This window comes from Psammomys obesus, unplaced genomic scaffold, assembly GCF_907164565.1.
Source record: "Psammomys obesus unplaced genomic scaffold, mPsaObe1.curated_primary_1811, whole genome shotgun sequence".
NCBI lineage: Eukaryota > Metazoa > Chordata > Mammalia > Rodentia > Muridae > Psammomys > Psammomys obesus.
In genome coordinates this window covers 22,808,147-22,827,752 of record NW_026585895.1, presented here as the reverse complement: position 1 = coordinate 22,827,752, position 19,606 = coordinate 22,808,147, and the positions used below count along the sequence as shown (strand labels likewise).

Genomic DNA, 19,606 nt, shown 5'->3' with positions numbered 1-19,606 from the left:
TTGCATAAGTCAGAATCTTCCCATCTTCTAAACCAGAGGTTCTCACCAAGTAGTTTTCGACCCCTTCGGAGGAGGAATGACCCTTTCACAGGGGTCACCTAAGACTGTAAAAGTAACCTTTATTCACCTGTTGTAACTGTGGTCTTGGAGGCTTACTGTCTCTGTCTGTTAACCTAGGCCTAGTCCTGGAAGCTTTTGGCCTCTGTACAATCTGACCTAGGCCTAGAATGTGTTCTGCCTCCGAGACTTACAGCTGAATCAGCTCACCCTTTCTTGTGTGTACTGAGCTCCGAGCTGGCTGTTTCAACTCAGCTGTTTTGGCTTGAACTCCTTTCCCAGCTAACTTATTCAACCTGGCTTATCTCTCGGCCTCTGAATTGCTCTGCTTGGCCTCAAACTAACTCCAGCAATACGTTCTAATCTACTGGCTTCTTTTCATTCTCTGTCTCATTCTGTCTTCACCTGTGTCTAGCTTGTTTTCTTCCTGCAGTCTGTCTCTCTATTACTGTAAAAAACTGCCTCTTCTCTCTCTCTCATTGTGCCTTAAGTCGCTTCCTTTTCCTCTCTCTTCTCATAAGAGTTGGGCATACCCTATTCTCTCAGATCTTTCTCTGATTTGTCACAGATTATTCCACTCAGTTAGGCATCACTTTCAAACAAGGGTGCTTCCTGCTACAAACTAACTTTTCCTTCATTGTTTGGGATTAAAGGTGTTTACCACCACGCCTGGACCTAAGCTTTTCTTTACCTGAAACTTGGTCTATACCAGGCTGGCCTTCAACTCAGATATGCTTGCCTCTGTCTCCTGAATTAAAGGCGTGCTTATATTCCAGCTGGATAATATAGGCCTCAAAGGTCTTTGGGTGTGATCTGTTGCCAGAACACCCATGTTCTGAGTTAAAATTCCTCTACATAAGACCATCAGAAAAGACAGCTATTTGCATTACTATTATGATTCATAACAGTAGCAAATTACAGTTATGAAGTGGCAATGACATAATTTTAAGGTTGGGGTCACCATGAGGAACACGTTAAAGGGTCACAGCATTAAGAAGGTTGAGAACCGCTTCTCTAAACTTCCTTGAACAAAAGGCAACCTGCCTGCTGCCCGACTTTCATCTGTCACTTTCTCCACTTGGCTCTAGGGCTTCATCTGTGTCCCTGACAGTTGTCAACAGTCGCTAAGTTGAAAACGTCTTTGGATAGCATGAAACAGTCAACAAAAGTAACTAGGACCTGGGATAGAGAGTTGGCTCATGGTCCATGTGGTTGGGAGCCTGTGCTGCTCTTGCAGGGGAACAAGGTTCAGTTCTCATTACCCACATACTGGCTCTTGATTGTCCTTAACTCCAGGGTATCTGATGCCCTCTTCTAGTCTAGAGGGCATTACATACATGGTGTATAAACATACATGCAGGCAAACATACCCATAAAATAAAAATAAATATCACTTTTTGAAAAAAATCACTAGGACATTGAAAATATTTTCCTATTTCTCAGGCCACACTTGAATTGTGTGTGGCCTGAAAAGAATTCTTCATTTTAAAGGACCCTAGCAGATTTGAACACTTGTTTTGACTACTTATTACTCTATTACATTACCATCTTCTGAATACTCTATGTCTAAGTGCGTGATAAACACTGATAGTTTAGTATCAGCCTATTGCATCTTCACTATTATTCAATCTACTCAAAGTTCCAAAAAAAAAAAAAATCACCATTTCTGACGCTTTTGCATCATTTGCAAATGCATTTAGAGCGCTAAAGAATTCGACTTCCTGTCACTAATGCTTTCAGTCCAACAAAGAAAACTCTGCCTGCTCATTTCATACTATAAATGCTGCCCCCTTTGCAATCTGTTTATTGTCCTTTTTATCCTTCTTTCATTTTTCTTTTGTTTTTCACGCTTGGGCTTTTAATTGGTGACATTACTACTCAAAATGATCCCAAGTGTGTTGCTCCAAGGCTGTACCCCGAGTTCCTAGTGGCAGGTAAACTGTGTTGTACGGTGTGAAGAAAACCCACATGCTGCAAGCTTCGTCCAAGCACGCGTTGTGCACTGTCAGCTCTGAGTGCCATGCTAATGCGTCAATGATACTACACTTTTGGAAAAATAAAGAGGAAACTCCCAGATCTTCACATGAGACTATGCTAAGAGGGACCCAAGCGACATCTCTCATAAGCAACGAAGCTATGGAAAGTGTTGTGAGGCCAGCAACCGAAGAGATTTACAGTCACATTTGGCTGGGTCAGGAAAATGTTGATCTCCTCTAGACTAATATTATTATTATGAAACGCTGGACCTAACTATTTTAAAGAAATATATGTTAGGTATAGTATCTTTAAAAAACAAAAAACCGGAATGAGTTGATCCCCTGAGGAAAGGATGAGGATGACAGATGCCCTGATGCTGTTATTTCCTTAGGAGCCATTTTCACAAGGCTATGTGCAGTGACTTTCTAGAACTATCTACCAGGAACAACAGGAAGCAGCTATCCATTTACCCAGTACTGTATGGTGTGTTTCTCTATTGGAGTAATTTGCACTCCGTGGGAAATTTGGCATTTTTCATTTTCGAAGCTGGGTGCAAGGGGGGGGGGCTACTGGCATATAACACAAAGGTCAAGGACACAATTAAGCATCTTAAAACATACAAGACCATTTCCAACTATAAAGAAGTATTCCATAAAACATGCTAAAATCAGTTGGGGAACTAATTCCAGAAGGGGCCAGAGACTGTTTTCTCTTTGTGGGTCACGTGGTCTCCAGGACAGATACTCATCCTCTGCCCTGTAGCTCGATCACAACCATTGACAGCATCCTGGCTGGCCAATGGCTGCAGCTGTTTTCCAGGAAGCTCTTTCTGTGAAAGCAGTGAGTGTGTCAGGCCTGGGCTGTAGTTGGTGAACCTTTCCACAGTGACTCTCAGTTGAGGACATGCATTAGAAAAACCCAGGAATATTTTCACATTGGCATTGCTTGAACTCCAATCCTTCAAATGATTTGCTTGCTCCTCCTATGCTGGCAACGTTTAAAAGCTCCCAGGAGTTAAAACTGCAGAGCCAGCACTGAAGCCCCTGCCCTGGAAAAGGTGGGATGCGTCTACTTAGGAAGTTGACCCAGCACTGTGGACCCTTATCAGTACTCAGCAGACCCTCATGATCTGGCCTGTGTCCCGGGCATTCTCCTGAAAGTCTCCAGGCCAGTGTTCTTTTATTAGTATCGACTGCTCTTAATTCTATGGCTCTTGGTTAGAAACAGTGCTTTCACTGTCATGAAACCACGCACCTGGCTCTCTTCCCGCATTGCCCACCCACGTTTTTGGCTCACCTTGAGCTCCTGTGATTGGTCTTAATGCTCTTCTCTCTTCTGGAGCGTGCCCTGGCTCTATCTGAAAATAAGCCATATTCAGGCCGCTGTCTTCTTAGGACCTCTCTAGCGATGATTCTTTTAGAAGACCACCTAGTGATTGTATTCTTTATGGGAGCCATTGTTGTGGAAATTAGCAATAAAGATTATTATTCATGAAACGGATAGTTTTACTTTAAAATATCAGCTCCCATGGTGCGATAACGTTCACGGAACATTTTTAAAATGGTAATTCTCTACCACGGAGCTATCCCCATGATCCCCTATGATTGGGTTGCAGCTTATCTTATTCATTTAGACCCAATACATGCTGAGAAGAAAGTTATTAACGTATATGGAGTTAAAGGCTATTTAATAAGAACAAGCACTACAAACAGCAACTTTTCATTTTCTCTTGCTAGGACACGGTTAGAGTTTAGAGTTGCAGTAATGAGACACTCACTCATTTGACAGACACATCAAGCTGATCTTGTCAGGAGAACAGCGGAGCCTGCAAAGCGTGTAATTGGCAAGTTTTAAGAGGGTCTATGTTTAAAGAGAGGTATGAGCAGGTGTATGTTTCTCAAGACTGCCGTAGCAAGTCACCCAAAACTGATAGCTTATAACAAGAAAAACGTCTCCTGTCCTTGCTTGAAGGCCAGAAGTAGGGACTGAAAGCCTCAGGAGGACCGCACTGGCCCTGGAAGCTCAAGGGGAAATCCTTTTCTGATCTCTTCAGCTTGCAGAGGCTGCATGCATCCCTGGATGTCCTTGGCTTGGACTACATCTCTGCAGTCTCTTACCTTCTGCCCTGCCCACATCTTCTCCTCCATCACAGTAAATCTCCTTTAACCTTTTTCTTATCAGGACACTTGTCATTGACTTTAAGGTCCACCCAAACACAGCTAAGCATTATCTCTTCATTTCAAGGCCCTTAATTTAATCATGCTTGCAAAGATTCCTCCTTCCCCCAATTATGTGACTGGCACAGGTTCCGGGTTTAGGATGTGGACAGATCACTTTGGGGCCACTGCTTGACACACTATATAGCATGTCTGGGGAAAACAAAACAAAAAGTGATAATAAGAAACTATGTGATTTATCTTTACTGCACTTAGGGCTGCAGAGGGAAAGGAGGGGAGCATTCCGTGGAAGCTAGAGCCAATCACGGCCATGCAGCCCTGGAACGGAAGGACAAGTACAGTGTGACTTCTGAACAAGAAATTCAATTACAGTGTAAACTGGCATAAGGAGAGCCAGGGGGATGGATTCCTAAGTTCATTCTCTCTTCACCCTTCACAGAGTAGAGGGTCATATTAGAACAGATGCTACAGAAAAAGACACTCACTGAAACAGTCCAAAGGAGAGGAGCACAGAGGACCTGGCTACCAGAAAATGCCCTGTGCATCAGGCCTCTGCCACTCCTAAAGAAGGGCAGGGGAGTGCTCAAAGTAACGGGTCAAACAAAGCTGCATCCACACATGCAGATTAAGTTTAACTTCATCTTATATGTTAAAAAAAAAAAAAAAAAGCCAATGAGAAGATCTTCCTTTCTCTTTTTTCCCCCTGTAATTTCAGAGCATTTCACACCGGTACTGGGAAATACTAATTACCTCTGTGCTTTGGGAAAAGGACTATAAATGGAGTATAAACTACCACAGTCTTTCCCTTATATAGGACTGGCACCATTCTCATAAGCATCATCATTATTATTATAATCCTGCTTCCTTTACTTGTATTCCATTTATCTCCCCAAATGTATTTAGGTGGCACATGAAGAGGAGATGTATGGGAAATCAGGGCCGTGGAGATGACAAGGGGGCAAATGTGTCAACCTCGAGGGCTAAGTGACTGAGCTCTGGGTTCTGTTCTGGCTTGTGCTTCCTGGCCGCTGACGTTTATGACAGTGTAGCTATGTTTATGACAGTGTAGTCTCTCACAGAGAAGGGCTTGTCTACTCGTGAAAGACTCTGTGACACATGGCTCCATACAATCCATCCTGTTCATGTAAGTCAGTTTCTGCGATTAAAAAAAAAATTGAAATTAGTTGCAGCACTGACCCCATATGGGAATGAAAATGGAAAGATTATGGTGTTGTGTGACAATACAACACATTCCTGGGGAGACACAGCACCAGCATCTACTCACTTCAGATAGGTATCCCATGACAAACCAGAATATGGGTACCTCTGAAGTCCAACTCTGTGAACCAGTGAGTTTTATTGGGGTTGCTCACAGGAATGTAGGTAAGGGGTTACTTACAGGAACAGAAATGACTCAAAAGACAGCTTTGTCACCAAAGCTATAACTCCAGCAGGGGCTATAGCTTACGGAAGCTGGCCACCTGGAGCTTACTGCACGGCCTGCTGGTAGCACAAAGGGTGGATTTGCACGTAACTCACACAGTCTACACCTTTCCCAGGATGCTAGGGTGGTGTCTGCTTCTTCTAGGCAGCTGGTCTTTCTTTGCAAGGCTTGTCTTGGCTTGTCTGAGAGTAATTCTCAGCTGTCTTTATTGTTTACCTTGTGAGGTAGGGAACTAGTTAATCTGGTCAGTTTTAGGGACTTCCTGTAGGTATTTTGAGTTGTCCATGATTCCTTCTACCTTTTACACTGGGCTAGAGTTCAGCTAAATTGTGTCTCATAAATATCTTCTTATTAATACTATTATATCAGTAACAAAGTTTCTATGTATGTATGTACATATATATGTATATAGGTATGTATGTATGTGTATATATGTATGTAGGTATGTGTATATATGTATACAGCGCTGGTTGGTTTTCATGAGTTTAACACAAACTAGTCCCTTGAGACGAAGAAACGTTAATTGAGCAGATGTGTCTATCAGATTGCCTGAAGGCAAGGCTGTGGAGTATCTGCTTGATAAACGATTGCTGTGGGAGGACAGCCCACAGTGGGTGGTGACACTCTTGGGCGTGTGGTCCTGGGCTGTATTAAAAAAACAGACTGCGCAAACTAGTAAGCGGTATTCTTCGATAGTCTCTGCTTCAGGTCCTGCCTGACTTCCCTCTGTGGAAGTGTACGAACAAGCAAACCCTTTCCTTCCTGGGTTGTATTTGTCTACCACAGCAATTGGAAGCAAAGTAGGACATACATAGAACTTTTGCACCTGCTTGCTTTTACTTAACACGGTACCTTTGCGATTCATGCATATGGTTGCAGGTCTAACAGTCATTCCCTTTTGTTGTCGAATTGTCATAAAAGTTGAAAACACACTGCCGCTTGCTTATCCTTTTACCAGTAACTGTGGATTTTAGTTTTTCCAGGGTTTGACAGTTTTGACTAGAACCGTTGTGAGCATCTGAGTGTGGGTCATTGTGAGAACATATATGCTGTCAGAATTTGATTGCTGGATCATGTGGTGATGTATGTTTAACTTTGTTAGAAACTATTAGACAGTTTACCATTTGACCTTTTCCCATCTCACACCTATATCAGCAATGGGTTCTATCATTTCAAGTATTTATCAACACTTAATATTGCTAGTGTTCTTGGTTTGGACTTTTCAAGTGTACTGGAGGGGTGCATCTGTGGTTTTCTATTAATCAATGGTGTTAAATTTTCTGTGATTTATTTGCAACTTTATGATAAAGCATTTGCTGAAAGCTTTGGCTTATTTAGAAATTTGTCGTTTGTCTTTGTTGTTGGCTCTTTTTTAAATATAATTTTTTCTTATTACAGTTTATTCACTTTGTATCCCAGCTATAGCCTCACCCTCATCCCCTCCCAATCCAGCCCTCCCTTCCTCATCTCCTCCCATGCCCACTGATAGTGGAGGACCTCCTCCCCTTCCATCTGACCCTATCCTATCAGGTCTCATCAAGACTGTTTTTCATAGTCTTCCTCTGTGGCCTGGTGAGGCTGCTCTCCTCTCAGGGGGAGGTGCTCAAAGAGCCAGCCACTGAGTTCATGTCAGACACAGTCCCTGTTCCCCTTACTAGGGAACCCACTTGGAGACTGAGTTGCCATGGGCTACATCTGAGCAGGGTTTCTAGGTTATCTCCATGCATGGTCCTTGTTTGGAGTATCAGTCTCAGAAAAGACCCCGAGGCTCAGATTTTTTGGTTCTGTTGTTCTCCTGTGGAGCTCCAGACCCTTCTAGGTCTTTCTATCTCCCCCTTTTTTCATAAGATTCCCTGCACTCTGTCCAAAGTTTGTTTATGAGTCTCAGCATCTGCTTTAATACCTTATTGGGTAGAGTCTTTCAGAGGCCCTTTGTGGTAGGCTCCTATCTTGTTCCTTGTTTTCACCTTCTTCTGATGTCTATACCGTTTGCCTTTCTGAATGAAGATTGAGCATCTTACCCAGGGTCCTCATTCTTGCTTAGCTTCTTTAGGTGTACAGATTTTATATGATTATTACATATTATATGTCTAATATCCACTTATAAGTGAGTATATACCATGTGTGTCTTTCTGCTTATGGGATACCTCACTCAGGATGATCTTTTCTGGTTCTCACCATTTGTCTGCAAATTTCATGATTTCCTTGTTTTTAATTGCTGAATAGTATTCCATTGTGTAAATATACCAGAATTTCTGTGTCCATTCCTCAATTGAGGGACATCTGGGTTGTTTCCAGATTCTGGCTATTATGAAAAAATCTGCTATGAACATGGTTGAGCAAATGTCCTTGTTGTGTACTTGAGCATGTTTTGGATATATGCCTAGGAGAGGTATAGCTGGATCTTGAGGTAGCACTATTCCTAATTTTATGAGAAAGTGCCAGATTGATTTCCAAAATGGTTGTACAAATTTACATTCTGACCAGCCAATCTCCCTTATGAACATTGATGCGAAAATGCTCAACAAAATACTCACAAACAGAATCCAAGAACACATTAAAGATATCATCCACTGTGACCAAGTAGGCTTCATCCCAGGTATACAGGTGTGGTTCAATATATGGAAATCCATCAATGTAATCCACCATATAAACAAACTGAAAGAAAAAATAAATAACCTCCTTAGATGGTGAAAAAGCATTTGACAAAATCCAACACCCATTCATGTTTAAAGTCCTGGACAAATCAGGGATACAAGGCACTTATCTAAACATAGTAAAGGCGATATACAGTAAGCCTATAGCCAACATCAGATTAAACAGGGAGAAACATAAAGCAATCGCACTGAAATCAGGGACAAGGCAAAGCTTCCCCACTCTCTCCATATCTCTTCAACATAGTTCTTGAAGTCCTTGCTAGAGCAATAAGGCAAATAAAGGAAATCAAGGGGATTCGGTTTGGATAGTAAGAAGTCAAAGTATCACTATTTGAAGATGATATGATAGTATACATGAGCAACCCAAAAAATTCTACCAGGGAACTCCTACAGCTGTTATTGGCTCTTAATATGTCTCTTTAGTTTAAGATAAACTCCTCTTTCAGTGAATCCTTTAGCACACATATTTTGCAAATATTTTATCTCAGCTGTGGAAAAAGAATATAAGTTATTTCATAGAACTGTAAGGGGGAAATTAGATTGTGTTAGATGCAAAGGTTCTGAAAGCTAACAATCACATAGTAAATGTGAATTATCCTCCCATATTTCTGTCCTACCAATAAAGTCAAATCACCTAGCACGGTTGAGGGTAATATGCACGAGATAAAGTGTTTGGAAGAAGGCATCTTGGAGGAAATTATTTCAGATAATAAATGGGTTATAAGAAAAATTGAACAGGATTAAGTGGTGAACAGTATGGATTTAGTCAAGGGCAGAGCATCCTTTCAGGAAACTGGAAGATGGGGGAAAAAGAGAAGGCAGTAACCAAGGGTGAGGCAATGTGCACAGTGGATAAACATGCAGCATGCAGAGGGCTGCTTGGGTTTGAAGGGCAGCTCTGTCACCTACAGGCTTTGTGATTATGGGCTAGTTACTAGGCTTCCCTTCAGCAGAGAAGAGCAGTTCAGAGAGCAAGGCAAGGCTCCAGGGGAGCTAATAAGACATGTGCTGGGTAGGAAAAAGCCTTCAGATTTGCAACAAATAAAATATAACAAGAGCAAAGACCACAGGAATCTTGCCAGATGTGTCAACTCAGGTGATGCTTACGGTTTTAGTGAGGTGTGATGCTAAAGCCTTTTCCCAGAAAGAGAAAATAAAGGGCAAAGCTGAGGCCTGCCTTAGATTTCACATCGCTGTGGCAACATGCCTGACCCAAACAACTGAGGTGAGGAAGGGCTTACTTCAACTCAGTCTCAGAGGCTTCGGTCAAGAGCAGGCTGGATCTGTTAAGATGGGTCCAGGTGGCAGACATTAGGACTGTAGTAGTGGACCCCACTGAGTAGTGGGGTCACAGAGGCTGCATAAGTGACCAGGGAGCCGAGGGGGAGATGGAGAAGAAGACAGAGGAGAGGAAAAAAAGAGAGGAAAGGATCAGTGTGAGATATCCTTCAAGAACATGCCCCCAAACCTGCTCTGACACAGTTCCATTCAGGTTTTGAATCCATAAACAACTAATTCATCAATGAAGCTAGGGTCTTCATAATCAAATAGGTTCCTCAAAGCCCCTCAGTTGGCAACCAAGCCCCCAGCACATGAGTCTGTGGGGGAATAATTCATAGTCAAGTCTTACTGAGAGTTAAGAAAAATTTAAAAAAAAATGTCAGAAACAGCTCAAATATCCCCTTGGCAAGAATGTTATAAAAAGAGAGCGCTGATGGCATAAATCAGGAACTGCATCCATGAATAAGTTTGGTGACTTGTGCTAAAGACATTTAGAAGGCTGGAGGAAAGCAAGGGTAAAAACTGACCCCAGTGGCCCAAGAGCTACCAGCGGTTGTCAGAAACAGCAAATACCAAAAGGATTTTAGATGACCACATTGTGGTCAGCTGTTAATAGCCAAAGTACAGGGGTCTGAACTTAAAGGTGTTGAACACATTTTATGATTGTAAGTAGTAAAAAGGGGGACTTACCTGTAAGTAACATTTTTAAAGGAGACTATCAAGGTGGATCAGACAGAGTGATTGAACAGCTAAAAATGTGTGTTTGATATCCGAAGTGTGTTGATAGCCAAATGAAAATACTGAGGGTGCTTACATGTACAGAAGAAGACTGAAATCCCTCTCCCAAAACATGAGTATGTTGCAGAAATTTCTCAGTTATATTATTTGGCTAAACAACACTGAAAATAGTTGACACTCTGCCCCCAAAAGTTTGTTATAGCATGCACAGACTTGTTGAGGACCCCCTGGGATGAGTCACTGAAATATCTAGAAGTCTCTGTCTTCCCTCCTGCTCTTCTACTTCTAAGTGCTAGATCAAATTACATTCGGAGAACACTCAGTCTTCAGAATTCAGCTAATGCTTATGCTACACCATTTACCACACTGAAAACACTTAATCTCAACTGTATCTACATTGGAGATTTTAACACTTGTTTAGAAAGGGCCGACTTACTCTCTTTCTATAAAAACAAATAAGTATTGCCACTTAATAGCCTCGTTTCAAGAAGCTCACAGCAAATACACAAATAAATAAAAGGTTGAGGTATCTCTACTGATAATTCCAGTTTCAAAAAGAGATTCTGAGAAACCGTCTTACCACTTATGTGGTCCAGACTGACTGTCTCCATTCAATACATTCATTGGATCATTGCTTGAGTTTCCACTTTGCTTTTCTGGTGAAGTCACATATCATATGTCCAAAATGGCTAGGAGAAATCATGAGGTTTATGCATATAAATACAGCATTGCTTTTCAAAAAGGACAGAATATGTTCAAGAACTATTTCTATTCTGGGCAAGCTTCGAATCTGTATATATTACGTGTTCAGAAAATAATCCATTATGAGCATATCTGGTGTTGGGTGCCAAGCTGCATGACCTTTTGATACTGATGTCATGCCTATTCGTATTAATAGGAGTTAAAGCTACCAAGAGGACCAAAATCTGATGCCAAGAATGTACGGAATGGTTTCCATGGAACATAATGGCATGATTGTCTTATAGAACAAAATTGAAAAGAACTAGGGAACGGGAAAGGGTGTGGTGTCTATAAAAATGAAAAACTTTATTCATGGATTCAAATTTATGCCTAAATTGAATTGGATGCAATATTTCATTCTCAGATTTTCAGGCAAAAGTTAGAAACTAGTTATATAGTGATAGGATTTTCAGAGAAATCTGGCAAAAATCTCTGGGAATTTTCTTCTCCTCCACCTCAAATATTCTTAGCAGCAGCCCTTGATTCTTCTCTCGGACATGAAAGAATTAACCTACTTGGTTTCGAAGCAACACTTTGGAAAAGTTTCCTGCCACCATCCTTTTTAGGATAGCATGAGGCCGGTCTTCACAGTCCCTTGAAAACATGTCACTGCCTCCACACATCTGGAAGGCCTTGTTCGAAGATTCCGTTACCATGAAGTACCTAATATGGATACCAAACAAGAGAAAACAACCCTTTGTCCAAATGATAGTCCAGGACATGGGCTTTGTCTTCTCATCGGAAGGGCTACCTGTTCATTGTGTTCTGTAACTGTCATTAACTCTCTCACTGTAGTTATGTGAGCTTGCTGTGGTGGTGACAATGCTGGTTCCTAGGGGCTGCCCAACGGCCCGAGTGCCGTTCCAGGGACTATTTCCTGTGTAAAGTTGCAGTGAAGGTGTCTTTCTTGTGCCAACTTTCACATCATTCCATAGTTTAACTTCATAATTACTAGCTCAGATAGTTTATGGCATATTTCCCACTATCTTTCTTTCTTTCTTTCTTTCTTTCTTTCTTTCTTTCTTTCTTTCTTTCTTTCTTTCTCTCTCTCTCTCTCTCTCTTTCTTCCTTTCTTTCTTTTACTATGCAGAATCTGTTTTTATTATTTCCTAAGAGTAGCAGCCTCCTGCTTAAATTTGTCTAGTTTCTTTTTATGCAGAGGAATATTTTCATGCTTATGTCTCTCCCAACCTCTACCCCAGATCTCTTCAGGATCAGTTTGTCTGGCCAGTATTATAATTTAGAGTACTGTGGTTTTCTTAGGCTCACTGTCATCTTACGGCTCTGTTTACTGTAGTCCTGGACTGGATGGATCTATTGTTTCTTGGATCTTCATCTTTCCTTTGATTACTGTGCTCCTTTGTTTTTGCTCTGGTTCGCTTTCAAGCAACTGCCCCTGAAAAGATGTTTGGCATGAAATGTTCTGAGATTTTACAAGTTTGAAATGTCTTTTATTCTGTTCTCACTTTGGATTGAGAACTTGGCTGAGTATAGATGTCTAGGTTGAAAAAAAAATCCCTTAGAACTTCCTAACATGATAAAAGGAGTATATCTCCACACCACTAACATCACACTCGGTGTTTAAAGGCTGCCTTTGGTACTTCTGTTCAAGTCTGCACTGATGTTTTAGTCAGAGAAAGCAAGCAAGAAGATGAAATGAAGCCACAAAGGACAAAGGGAGAACTGAACCTCCCTGTTCACGCATGACTCAATCTTATACACAGAGAATCCTAAAAACTATTTCTCAGAATAATTAAACCCGGAAAGTGAATTCAGCAAAATTGTAGGACATGAAATCAGTGAACAAAGTTCAGTCATACTTCTATCCATAACCCAAGAACAATCCAAAAAGAAAATGAGGAAAACCATCTGCTTCCAGCAGTGTCCAAAGAATACATCACCTTTGTTTTTAATGTTTTTCTTTTAGTTTTGAAATTATAATGTAATGACATCATTTCTCCCTTCCCTTTCCTCTTGCTGAACCCTTCCATGTGCCCCTCCTTGCTCACATTCAAATTCATGGCCTCTTTTTAAAACTTGTTGTTACACACACACACACACACACACACACACACACACACACACACACAGAAACATAATATACATATATATTCCCAATATAACATGCTTGGTCTCTATTATGTTACCTGTTTGTATGTTTTTAGGACTGACCACTTGGTTCTAGACAGCCAATTGTTGTGCTCTTCCCTGGGAAAGACGATTGCTTTCACTCTGAATTCCTTAGTTGTCCATGGTTCTTCGTGAAGAGCTAGGGTTTCATCTGGGCTCCCTCATTCCCATCCCCTTTGGCAGGTCTGTTTGTGTTGTCCGTGGTCAGCTCTGTCTAGACAGTCATGTCAGGGAGACTTTATAGGTGTAGCTCCTGACCTTATCAGGAGACACGGTCTCCCAACAAATTCCCCGACCTTTTGGCTCCTATAGTCTTCTGCAGTATTTCCTATGCCGTGGGTTCAAGCGTTTTGTAGATGTATCCACGGGATCAGCTCTACAGCTCTTCTGCATTTTGATGAGTTGTAGTTTTTTGTTGTTGTTGTTTTCTTTTTTTTTGTTAAAGTCTCTGTTGCAAAGAAAAGTTTCCTTTATGAGGGGTGATGGCTACACTTATTTTTGGATACAGGGACAAATACAGTGCAGCTAGGGATTATGTTATTTTTAATAAAGTGATATTTATAGAATAAATTTAATTTAGGAAGATGTAAGGATTATGCACTGAAAACTGCAAAACATAGCTGAAAAACATTAAAGGACACCAGGCCAATGGAAACATACACGTGAACAGGTTAGAAGAATTGGTATCGATAAGATAGTAGTGCCCAAAGCCTTTGACAGCCAGTGCAGCTCGAATCAAGCAGACATTAAATGCAATGCACATCAAATGCAGTATGCAGCCAGGCCCTGTCTCTTCCCCACAAGCCATCTCTCAAATTTATTAAGAGTGGTAAACCGAAAAAAAGTCTAAACCAATAAAAAAAAAAAAGGAAACCACCAAAATTAGATGCCTTACATTTTTTTTTCTTTTGAAACTTATATAGAATAATAGTCATCAAATCAACACGAGGCTAGGTAAATTATCAGTGTGTTAGAATTATGAGTGTATATCATAAACCTATCTACCTCTGGGCCAATTCATTTCAGTAAGAGTACTGTGACCACTTACTAAGAAAAAAAGCCCCTCAATAATTCTAAGGAGTTAGCTGGATATCTGTACGCAAGAGAATGAACTTGAGCCCTTCATTTATTTCACGTATAAAACTTAATTCAAAATACACTAAAGGCCCAGACAAACATTAAACTTATATAACTCTCAGGGAAATCACAGGGCTTAATCTTGACACCACGCATCTTGTAGGCGGAACACTGAAAGTACAAGTAACTGAAGATAGACAAGTTACTCTCACTGGTTGAAGGCATTTTCCCAATTCTTGTGTAAGAGTTGCTGACCAGCACTGCGGTGCTTGTCTGTCAATCCTTTCTTTCTCTTTGGAGGCCTTTGGACTCATCTTACATGTGGTTCAGAAGGTAGACCACAGTTGTCCGAGTCTTGGCCCTCATCAAGACAGCAGTTTGACTGCATGAAGACGTATTTCTCATTTTGGTTCTGAAAGGTAGTTACGACAATCATGTTGCTGTCTTCCATTCCCTGAGTTCCCGATTGTCTAGGTTTCCTGTTCCTGTTAGATGGGTGTTAGGCTTTTTGATGGTCTTCTGTGTGTCCTGCTCTCTGTCGTTTTGCATTTTCAAAAAGAAGTCACGTTGTTTATCATTCTACTTTGGGGTGTGCTTTTTTTGAAATTACATTAGAAAAATTCAAGAACTCACTTAGTCCTGCAATCATCCATTTTCTTATTTTAAGAGTGTAATCTTTTCCGGGATTTCAAATAAACTATTGTCTGTTTAAGCTGTCTCTTTCGCGGAGGCCCAGTTTTCTGTCTCTCTGTATGACAGGCCATATGAAGCTGTGGTTTGTCTGTGCCGACAGGAAAGAGATCACCTCTCACCTGTGATGCAGACGGACCATGTGACTTTGCACAGACCACGTGTGCATTTCTGCCCCCCTCCCCCCATCTCCTGGAGCATGGCACCGGCGCTCTACAGCTGGCGCAGCTGGTAAACATTTAGAGAGCTCTTTATGAGCACAATTAACCAAGGCCTAGTGATGCCCCAATACAGGAAAGGTATAATTAGTAGTCTTTCCTTAATGCCGTAGGCCTTGCTCACATGACTAACGAATCCCAGTTGCTCTCAGTACCTGTATGCTCACAGCTTCTCTTGGTTCCACTGTGTGCTTCTTTCCTGTCTGTGGCTCCTTCCACGTGTACCCAAGGCTTGTTTCTCTTTCCCTCCCCACCATCTATCAAAATACACCTTCTAATCTAATTTTCATCTTTCCACAAATTTGGAGAACTCACTTATTAGCTAGCTAAAAATCTCCCTAACCTTTCTCCTTCCTGTGGAATTATGCTTACTTATTTTTTTTTAATCCTCCATTTTTTATTTTAATGTGTTTCAAGATGGTAAAGAGAAAAATCCATGTGCTCAGGTACTGTTTTGAACTTAAAAGCCCAAAGTATGTAGTTCTTTTGCAGCCTAAGTTCTAACTAAATTTCTAAATTGGAAACATTTTATTGATGTCATCAGTAACTTCCTAATCTTTCTAGAAAAGCCTCTTGCTAGTCTTTATACTGTTTTACCTGTCTTCAATATCATTATATCAGGGCTATTTATTTATTTATTTATTTATTTATTTATTTATTTATTTATTGTGTGTGTGTCAGACATTCTTATATGTGCATAGAGTACATGCAAAGAGGAAGAGGACAAGCCCCGTGGTTGGATTTGTCCTCCACCTTGTTTGAGACAATGTCTCTTTTTTGTTGGTTGGTTACTGTTTGTTTTGCCCATACCAAGATGGTCCTCAGGTTTTCGAAGATTCTTCTGTCTTTGCCTCCTGTATAACCATAGAAGCTCTCAGATTGCAGCTGGTCCACTATGTCACCCCTGTTTGTGTGGCCTTGGAGAAATTCCAATTTAGGTCATTGTACTTGCTTGACAAGCTCTTTATCCATCGTCTCTCCAGCCTCCTCCCCATTTCCATTTTGGGAGAACAAATTAATTTTGTTATCCTTTATTTTAAAATCACACTGCGTTGTAAAGCCAGCTTTGTATGAAAGTCAGCTGTCCTCCCTTCACACAGGGCGCTTAGTGCTGGGCACCAGCTTTCTTTAATCATGCTCTCTTCTTCAGTCATGAACCTACCGGTTCTTCCTTTTTTTACAGGTTCTGCAGCACTAAACCCTCACATGCCACGTGATGCAGACTGTCCTGACTGCAGGCAGGCCAGGAGAGGGCTTTCCTCAGTTCATGTTTGAGATTACGACAAACGAGGCAATGGGAATTGTGTCTGCAGCCTGCTCCTCCTGAGTATTCCTCGCCAATCTCCTTGTAACAGATTTTCCAGGAACAAAGCCGAAAAACCAGATGACTTAAAAATGTTTTTTATACATATGACCAAGCTGCCTTCTGGGCCACTTCTGTATCACTTTAGGCAGGACAAGCAACACTCTATTTTGCTCTTACTCTCAACGCTAACAACTGTTAAAGGTTTTTAAAGCATAAAAACAAATAAGTATAATATCTCACTTTATATATTTTCATAATGAAAAGAGTTAATTTAAAATAATTTAAACAGGTTTCTCTCTGTGTGTAGTTTTTTTTTTTTTTCACTTTTCTTTAGTAAATTATTCAGTTTTGTACTGTCCAGTCTTTACAAAAGTTCTTTTGGTCTACCTTGCGACTGATTTTGATTGTATAAACAGTAGGCACCATTGGCTATACAAAAGCATAGGGAACAGCCACTTCCCTGTGGAGTTGATACATTAGTGAGGGGACAGATATTTAAGAAAATGAAGTATGTGCCAGGTCAACGGTGAAATAAAGCAGTCGGCCCTGGGCGTGCAGTGGGATGAGCTATTCCTTATCTGAGCTAAGAGTTTCCAGGCAGATGAGCCAGCAGGGACAGGGTAGAAGTGTGATTTCCCATTAAGGAGTCTCCAGAAGGGCAGGGTGGGTGGAACTGAGCAAGTCGGGAATGTGCGAGAAAGAACAGGGGTAGGTGCAGTCTTTGGGTGCCAAGCAGACCGTGTGAGGTACATAGAGACAAGCCATCATAATAGCTTTGCCTTTTAGTCTGAAAAAAAAAAGGGGGGGAGCATAATTGGACGGATATAAACAGTGAAACAACATTCTGTAACTTATACTTTAAAAGGAGTTCTCTGGTGGTTATGTGTACCATAATCCACAGGGGACAAGGGCAAACGTATAGAGCATCAGTTAGGAGACTGTTGAGTAAGTGGAGGCACAGACTGTGGCGGCTGAGCCAGGCTAATCATTGGAAACACAGCTGTGGTAGCCAGACCAATCATTGGGAATATGGTTAGAAATGGCCAGATCCCAAATATATTTTGTGCCTATACTTATTGTTATCGTTTTTTGCCTTTTTGATAAGTGATCTCATGTTACAGAGGCTGACCTCGAATAACCATGTAGCCAAGGATGACGTCTATATTGAAAAGAGAGTTATCTATCTGCCTACCCATTCATCTGTCCATTGTCCTGTCATCCATTCAATTCACCAATGTATATCCATCCTATTGGAAATTCTAGTTTTAAATCATTGTTTTCGTATTATTTGTTTTGGACTTATTTTCTGTGTCTATGTTTGTGCCTGGGTGTGTGTACACCGTGTGTGTGAATCTGCTGAAGGAGGCTAGTGGGGCTTTGGATCCACTCGAACAGGAGTTTTAGGTGGTCGTAAGTCTCTGGATATGGGTGTTTGGAACTGAACCAAGGTCCTTGGCAATAATAGACAGTGTCGTTATCCACCAAGCCATTTTTCTATGCCCTTAGATTGTGTGTGTGTGTGTGTGTGTGTGTGTGTGTGTACGCGTGCAGATATATGTCTTCATACCACTGAGAATATGTGCAGGTCTGAGGACAGCTTACAGGAACCATAATGGGTCCTTGGAATTAAACTCGGGTTATCAGGCTTAGTGGCAAGTACTTTAGCACACTGAGACATCTTGCTGGCCGCTATTATAAATTTTAGATCTTAGAATTTGGATTTGGAAAATGTTTGCATGTTTTCTGTGTTTCGGAATAGTTGAGATAGCATAAAAACTGAATGTTTTGGGGGCTTTGTAAGACTTTGTTCATATGGTCCATGGGACCTGACACTGTTCTTATAGGTAAGGCTTTGATAACTTTTTATTTATCATCTATCACCTGTTCTTTCTGAGCTGTTATTGGCTATTTGCCAATATTTTTAGAAAATACACCATTTATTTGGAAATTAAGCAAGTAATTGCTTTGGGTGGTGTATAGTATCATGATTTTAATATTTCTCTTTAAGTTTGTATCTAGATCATCATATTATATTATCTTTTTTCATTTGTGTTTTGTTATCTTTTTATTTGGCTAGGTAGCAGGATCACTTTTTTCATATTGAAAATATCTTTCATTTTTATTGAAAACAGATTCTTTTCTTATACAATACATCCTGATTATAGTTTCCCCTCCTCTCTCAGTTTCTCCCCACCTTCCCTCAACTCTGGATGGTTCCCTTTCTGTCTCTCATTAGAAAAAAGAACAGGCTTCTTAAAATATAACAGCCAAACACAACAAAAATGAAATATAATAAGACGAAGTACAAACTTTCACATCAAAGTTGGACATGGCAACCTAACAGAAGGAAAAGAGTCCTATGAGCAGGCACAAGAGTTGGAGACCCACTTGATCTCACAGTCAGGAATCCCCATAAAAATACTAAGTGAATAACTATAATATGTATGCAGAAGACCTGGTGTAGATCCATGCTGGCCCTGTGCTTGTTGCTTCAGTGTCTGTGAGCTAAGATGGACCTTGCTTAGTTGATTCAGAGGGCCATGCTCTCCTGGTGTCCTCCATCCCTCAGACTCTTAGAATCTTTCTGCCTCTTCTTCTGCAGGATTCCCTGAGCTCTGAAGGGAGGAAATTGATGGAGACATTCAATTTAGATTCGTTCTCCACATAACGTTTGGCTGTGGGTCTCTGCATCTGTTTCTATCTGCTGCTGGAGGGCGCCTCTCTGATGATGACTGAATAAGGTACTGATGAGTATAGCAGAATATCATTAGGAATCATTGTATTGTTTTTTCGTAGACACGCCATGTTAGGTTTTACCTAGGTCTTGGTGCTATCCAGTCTCTGGTTCTTGGTTAACCAAGCAGTGCTGGGTATGGGTTTCTTCTCAAGGAAGAGACCTGAAGTCACATCAGACTTTGGTTGGCTATTCTCATTTTGCAGGCAGGACAGACTGAAGATCAAAGGTTTTGTGGCTGGGTTGGTTTCCACATTCATTCCTCTGTTGGTAGCCTGCAGAGTGCCTTCCTGTACCAAAGAGACTAGAACATAGGGGAGAAGAATCCATGTAGTCACCTTCTCTGTGCTCAGTGAGTTGTGTACTGTTGTCCTCAGAA

At 41.1% G+C, this 19,606-nt stretch overlaps 1 pseudogene; it reads right to left on the bottom strand.

Moving 5' to 3' along the window:
- LOC129671079 (olfactory receptor 8K3-like) overlaps nucleotides 1-19,606 on the bottom strand; it is a 174,474-nt pseudogene that overhangs the window by 13,519 nt on the left and 141,349 nt on the right.